Source organism: Bos grunniens, chromosome 7, assembly GCF_055505025.1.
Source record: "Bos grunniens cultivar Pamir isolate PY7600 chromosome 7, Bosgru_T2T1.0, whole genome shotgun sequence".
NCBI classification, from domain to species: Eukaryota; Metazoa; Chordata; class Mammalia; order Artiodactyla; family Bovidae; genus Bos; species Bos grunniens.
The window spans coordinates 98,005,009-98,012,371 of NC_141171.1; the positions used below are offsets into that span (position 1 = coordinate 98,005,009).

Below are 7,363 nucleotides of genomic sequence, written 5' to 3' on the forward strand. Positions count from 1 at the left end.
TAACCAAATGCATCATTCTATGTATTTTATCATATATCATTATCAAAAAGGGTTTTGTGTGTCTTTAGGCAAATTTACTAAAGATAGGTATGTTTTTTTAAATTTACTGGTCATCTGGGGATCTACAAGAGACAGAACATAAGATACACATAGATAGGTATGAATATGAAATAAGTCATAACCAGCACCCTGCAATCTTTCATGATCCATGAATCCTATCACTGAAAAGTGAAACATCTGAAGTGTCAGATGAAGGAAAATTTGGTTCCAATTTCATTAAAGTAATTTTACTAATATGAAGGCTGTTAAAAACAAAAATATTTATACAAGAGAAAAATAATTCCGAGACTTCATCTGCTTACTGAAATGAAATAAAATTGATTATTCAAATTGCACATTTTTACATGCAGCATGAGAATTCAGGGCTGGATACAACACTCATCTCGATGTCAGGCAAGGAAATGTTGAAGGGATTTTTCACTATGAAATCTAACAGAAATCTTAAAGCTGATAAGTCCAAAACTAAAGTTCTGCTTTTCCTCACAGAAAATATTTAACTTTACCTGTGCCCTCTGCTCCCACTCTTTTGTGTCTGAAGAACTGGCTAACCAAAAATCACCACCCTTCCCTCGAATATTTGAAGATAACTCACTTCCATTCTTCCTCAAAGGACTCAGATGGGAAAAAGCCCGCCCCGTCCTTCCTCATGACTCCCATGAGACGACCTGATGACTCCATTTTGTGTCTGCCTCTCTCGCAAGGTCCTTTCCTTTTCTTTGAGATGGCCCCCATTAATGAACTTTCTCCTTATTGCAACGGACTGAATAAAATCATTTCCTTAACTGGTGCATTTTGTTTTTCATACCCAAAACTTGTTCCAACTCAGCTCAGCTGATAGCAGTACATCCTGACGGTGCCTCAGGCCAAAATCCTGAGAGCATTCCTTGACTCCAGTCTTTCTAACACTTCCATTTGATCTATCAAGAAATTCTCTTGATTCAAACATCAAAATATATCCAGAATCAAAACACTTCTAAACAATTCCTTTGCCAGCCCTACTGGTCCAAGCCACTATCATCTCTTACACAGTTTATTGAAATAATCATCCCACTGGACTCTCAGCTTCCACCCTGGCCTGGTCATCGTGAATTCTCAACCAAACAACATGAATGAATTCCTAAAATTTAAATCAAACCACTCTTTATTCCTCTGCTCAAATTTCTCCTAAAAATTCAGTTAGACTCCAGACTCCTTACAATGGCCTTAAAGATCTGGGGCCCCATAATACATCTGAACTCATAAGTCTCCCTTGCTCACTCTGTTCTGAGCAAACTGGCCTCTTTTCTCTTTCTCAAAAATGCCAGGCATGCTCCCACCTCAGAATCATTGCACGGGCTATTGCCTTGAACTCCCTTGCTTCAGATAGCTGCCTGGGTCACTCAGTCAAATCCTCCAAGTCTTTGCTCAGATGTCACTTTCTCAGCTAAGCCCACCTTCACCACCCTTTTAAGAACTTTACCTAGAAATCAGCATTCCACCTCACTATCAGGTTCTATTTTTCCCAGAGCATGTTACTCCTTTTAATATACTCTACACTGTCTGCAAGTTTATGTGTATTTTCTCTCTCTCCCTCTAGCAGCGAGGACTTTTATGATTCATGCATTAATGTATGTCTCAGTTCCTAAGTCTTTTTTTTTTTCTTTCATTGGTATATCCCTAGTGCCTAGAAAAGGACTTCCCAGGTAGCTCAGTGGTAAAGAATCCACCTGCCAAGCAGGAGAAGCAGGTTCAATCCTTGGGTCAGGCAGATCCCTTGGAGTAGTAAACGGTAACCCACTCCAGTATTCTTGCCTGGAAAATTCGATAGAAACAGGAGCCTGGTGGGCCAAAGTCCATGGGGTCGCAAAGAGTTGGACACGACTGAGTGACTGAGCATGCACGCCTAGAAGAATAATGGCACATAGTAGGTAGTTCAGTAAATGTTTGTAGAAAGACAGATGGGCCGAATAGCTAACTGACTGAAACGAATGAAATAGGGATAAAACAATAATGAGTACAGTAATGAAGCTGTGCACCAATAACTCAGATTCTTTTCCATTGTGATTCGACCAGACTTTTTCCACAAAATTACCTCTAGTGCTCCTTCCAGGTTCTGAGTGTGGTAGGAAGCCACTAATATTACTGTGTATCTGGCACCATGGACACCACACAAGCATTGCCATAATCACACAGACCTTACTAAGAAAATGGCACAAGCTATGTTGTGAAATGGGCACAATTATGTCCATAAGATAATTCTGTTTGTGAATTCACTAGAAACATACAGGCATCCCACTGTAGGAGTGAGCATCCGGCCACGCAGTCCCATGATCAAGCCATAGGCTACTTATTGGACATTTTATCAAGTGAAGACTGTTCACTCATGTCTTGACGAGAGCTGTACAGAGTGACAGATGAGTGGAGAAAATCTTCAGGTCTTTGCACAGTTGAGAGATTCTTGAGTGGGCTAGATGAGGACTACAGGTTTAATTTTAAATTTCTAGAAATAATTCTTAATGTTTTTTCTCAATAAGCTCACTTTTTAATTCTATTAATTACACTCATTTAATATGTTGATGACACAAAAATCTTATAATGCTCTCTGTGCACTCTAACCCCAGGACTATCCCTAAATAACACAGAGCAGTGAAGTCTAGCAGAAACAAAACTGGACTTTAGAATCAGAAAGACTTGGTTCAAATCCTGTACCAACCACGTGTCACGTACCTTTGGACAGGTTTTTCAATCTGTCGATCTAAATTTTCTCATTTACAAAAGATGAACAATAATCTGTGCTTAGAGAGAGGTTACGAGGCAGTTAGAGCTCACCTACCCCCACCTCTGAGTCAGACACAGGGTGGTCACTCCTAATAATAATTAAATAAATGTTCCTTCTGTTTCTTACCTTCCTAAGGCTTGGGAACAACCAGGACATCTCTCTCATTCAAATTCCAACTGGGAATTAAAGAACTCTACCTTAGATTGCTTAAAATTCTCCCACATAAGGTACTTTTTAGACATAGATTTTTTTTCTTCCTTGAACACTACAGGATTGTTCATACCTCGAGACACTGACCTCTGCCTGGAACCCTTTCCCCTCCACATTATTCCAGGCCTTTCCATGATATCTCAGAAAGCCCTTTCTGTTAATGGTGACTCCTTCTCACCCTCGTTACTAACAAAAGCCTATTCCTTAAACTCGATAGCATTATTAAAATTATTTTGTTTATTGGCTTGTTTACTTGTTTGTGTTCCCACCATCAGAATGTACATTCAGAGCCCTGTCTGAATTATTTTCAGCAATATCCACAAATTTTGAAGCTTGCCAGGCTCACTGGTGGGTGCTTAAAAAGTATTTGCTTAATGGAAGGATTAAGAGAAAGGAATTACATTTGTGCATGATCCTTTCTTTAACAAAGGCCGAGTGTCCTGGATGCTGTCTGCTTCAGGGGGCCTAGGGGTGTGTATCGCCCATCTCCCTTGTGGCACCCCCTCCAGGGGGCAGGGGCAAGGGAAACGTCATCTATTTCACACAGATCCCCGCACCAGTCATGCATTCCTCACATTCTTAGTTGATGGACAGCCCCAGCTGGGACAGCTGAAGAGCACATTAACAACTCAGCAGCAAGAGCCTGACCTCTGAGAATCCTCTCCTAGTCTTCATTTGAAATGAGCCCCATTCTTGAATTCAGGCAGATTTACTTCATTCAAACTTCTGATGAACATGCGCTGTTTTCATCCATCTCTAGGTTCATCCTCAGGCTTGAACCTTCTGGCATGGAGTAACACGGCCTGAGTCTCTCTGTGTGGTTAGACAACTTGAAATGATGGCATGATGAAATATGAGGAAAAAAAAAGAAAATACTGTTTTTTTGCATTTGTGATTATTTGACATTGATTCCTTTGGCCCCATGGTTTTTTTCAATGTATTAAGTTGGATTAAAATATATCTCCTTGGAATTTTCTCTCCTATCTGTAGGTATAAACATATCATTTGTATATTAGAGAACACTTTTTTATTATTATTTAAACTCTTAACTGGTAATGTTGGCTATTAGAATTGAGGTTATCCAATTTCTCAAATGTCTTAGGTTTCATGGCATTTTAAGGATTTTCATATCTTCCACGGTGTCGTATTTTTATAGCGTTCCTACCATTGTGTATACAGGTGAGTGTGGGAAGAGATTACACCTCTGTAAGAAGTTATGAGTTACCATGGTAGGTCTAAATTGGTTTACAGAAGAGTAACTTCACAATTTTTTACTTCTCTAAAAAGATTATTTTACAATTTCTTGAGCTTTACCTTTTACAGAGCAAATGTAATGTAAAAGAAAGTGAATATTTGGGGGATGTATATGTTGCCTCTTAAGATTTAATTACAACAAACAAGTGGGTCCAGGAAATGGCAACCCACTCCAGTATTCTTGCCTGGGAAATCCCATGGACAGAGGAGTGACAAGCTAGAGTTCATGGGGTCACAAAGAGTCAGACATGACTTAAAGACTAAACAGCAATAATAAAATAAGTGGGATCTAATTAAGCCTAAAAACTTTTGCACAGCAAAGGAAATTTGTCAACAAAACAAAAAGAAAACCTACTGCTTGGGGGGAAATGTTTACCAGTGATATGACTGATGGGGGTAATATCCAAAATATATAAACAGCTCATACAACTCAACATTTAAAAAAAAATTAAAATAGGCAGAAGAACCAAACATATTTTTGACAGAGGAAACACAGATGGCCAATAAACACATGAAAAGGTGTTCAACATCACCAATCATCAGAGAAACCCAAATCAAAACCACAATGAGATATCACTTCACACCAGCCAGAAAGGCTGTCATCAAAAAGAACACAAATAATGAATATTGACAAGGGTATAGAGAAAAGAAAATCTTCGTACACTGTTGGTAGGAATGTAAACTGGTGCAGGCACTGATGGAGGTTTCTCAAAAAACTAAAAACAGAACTACCATCTGACCCAGTAATTCCACTGCTGAATATATGTCCAGAAAAACACATACACACACACACAAATTAAAAAAAAAAACAAAAACATATACCCCAAGTTCATAGCAGCATTATTTGCAATAGCTAAGATAAAGAAACAACATGTGTCCCTCAATAGATGAATGGATAGAGAAGATACAAATATACATACAGCAAAGTACCACTCAAAGCCATAAACAAGAACACAGTGTTGCTATTTGCAGCAGCATAGAAGACTCTTGAGAGTCCCTTGGACTGCAAGGAGATCCAGCCAGTCCATCCTAAAGGAGATCAGTCCCGGGTGTTCACTGGAAGGACTGATGTTGAAGCTGAAATTCCAACACTTTGGCCACCTGATGCGAAGTTCTAACTCATTTGAAAAGACCCTGATGCTGGGAAAGATTGAAGGCAGGAGGAAAAGGGGACGACAGAGGATGAGATGATTGGCTGGCATCATCGACTCAATGGACTTGAGTTTGGGTAAACTCCGGGAGTTGTTGATAGACAGGAAGGCCTGGCATACTGCGGTCCATGGGGTCGCAAAGAGTCGGACACGACTGAGAGACTGAATTGAACTGAGATGAACTTGGAGGGTATTATGCTACGTGAAATCAAGTCAGACAAAGAAAGATGAAATCAAGCATAGAACAAAAAAGAAGCAGACTCACAGATATAGAGATCAAACTTGTGGTTACCAGTGGGGTTGAGGGAGAAGGAGCAACACAGAGGTAAGGGAGTAGGAGGTACAAACTGCTGGGTGTAAGAAAGGCTGTACAATATGAGGACTAGAGCCAAGACTTTATAATAATTCTAAGTAGAAAATAACCTTTAAAATTGCATAAAATTTTAAAAACAATTTAAAAGATAGATTAGGAAATCTAGAAAATTTAATGTGCATGCGTTTATAATGAGTACAATTGAAAAACATTTATAAATACAATAAAGAGAAGGTCAGTCCGTGTTCCTTGTTCTACTGTCTTACACTGGGCTGAACGGCTGAAAGATGCATGATAAGAGCTTTTCTAATAGCAAGTCCGCAAAAAATTGTAGCATCTTTTCCTAGCACTTAAAGGAGATCATTGTCTACTTTCTTATCACATATGTTGTCAAGAATATTAACTTTATTAACTCAATATGCATTTATATATCTACTTGATTGTGTACATATGTGAGAATACTCCTATTTTTTTAATTAGATTACTCTTCAAACTGTTTATTTGGGGTTTTTTTGCTCAGTCCTTGCAGTATGTAGGGTGTTAGTTCCTCAACCAGGGATTGAACCCACACTCCCTGCTCTGAAAGTTCAGGGCCTTAGTCACTGAACCACCAGGGAAATCCTGTAGGAATACTTTAGAATTGCAGGATTTCTCCAGAAAATCAGGCTTGCTGATAAACTGTCATAGTTTTCACCTTCTGAAGGATTTTTTTCTTTTTAAATTTTCTTTGCTCATTAGCTGCGTGTTCAGGGGTTTTATTTTAAAATTTCTAATTTACCAGAATTCTTTACCTCAACCATCATGTGAACCGATGGCTCAGAACAGTTTTCTTACATCTTTGTATGGAGGGGATAAAAGCAAAGCAAATGCTCACCCTTTTACAAGTAGAAGTAGGTCTTAGATCCTTTATGATGTCACTCAATTTAAACATTGATCCTGTAAAGTAAAAAAGATCTTGAGAAACTTCAGTAACACTTAACTAAGTAAAATATTTTTATTAATCACTCATAAAAAGTAGCATTTTCTCCCAGCATTACTATGTAAATATTCTGTTCCTTACCAATCTTATTACCGGTGTTATTAATATTTAAAATAGCGTGATTTATTAGCAATAACAATAATTCTCAAACTTTACGAGTAAATAGATCTGAGCATTAACCTGAAACTAGAGAAGAATTACAACAGCACATGCAAGCAAAGGGAAACAGGACTTCTCTGGTGGTCCCGCGGCTAAGAATCCACTTGCCAGTGCAAAGGACACGTGTTCAACCCCTGGTCCAGGGAGATCCCACATGACTCAGAGCAACAAAGCCCTTGGGCCACAGCTCCTGAGCCTGCTGGGCCTAGAGCCCATGCCCCAGGACAGAAGCAGCCACTTCAGTGAGAAGTCTGCAAAGGGCAAGACAAAGAGTAGCCCCCACTCACTGCGACTAGAGCAAGCCGGTGTGCAGCAACAAAGACCAGCGCAGCCTTTTAAAGAAAGGAAAGGAAAACAAGAGAATCTGAAAACTGGATTCATTTGGTGCTTGATCATTGAGGTTACTCTTTCAATTTGCAAAAGGAAAAACTTAGGAATATCAAACGTAAACGAACTATGAATTTGACAGCTGGAGAGCT

At 39.1% G+C, this 7,363-nt stretch overlaps 1 long non-coding RNA gene across 1 annotated transcript; it reads right to left on the reverse strand.

Annotated features, from left to right (window-relative positions):
• Positions 1 to 3,244: 3,244 nt before the first annotated feature.
• LOC147370021 (uncharacterized) lies at positions 3,245 to 6,740 on the reverse strand. The gene is made up of 2 exons (XR_015168312.1): positions 6,621 to 6,740; positions 3,245 to 3,857 (listed from the first exon to the last, which is right to left on the reverse strand). It is a non-coding gene; the product is annotated as an uncharacterized LOC147370021 (long non-coding RNA).
• Positions 6,741 to 7,363: the final 623 nt, after the last annotated feature.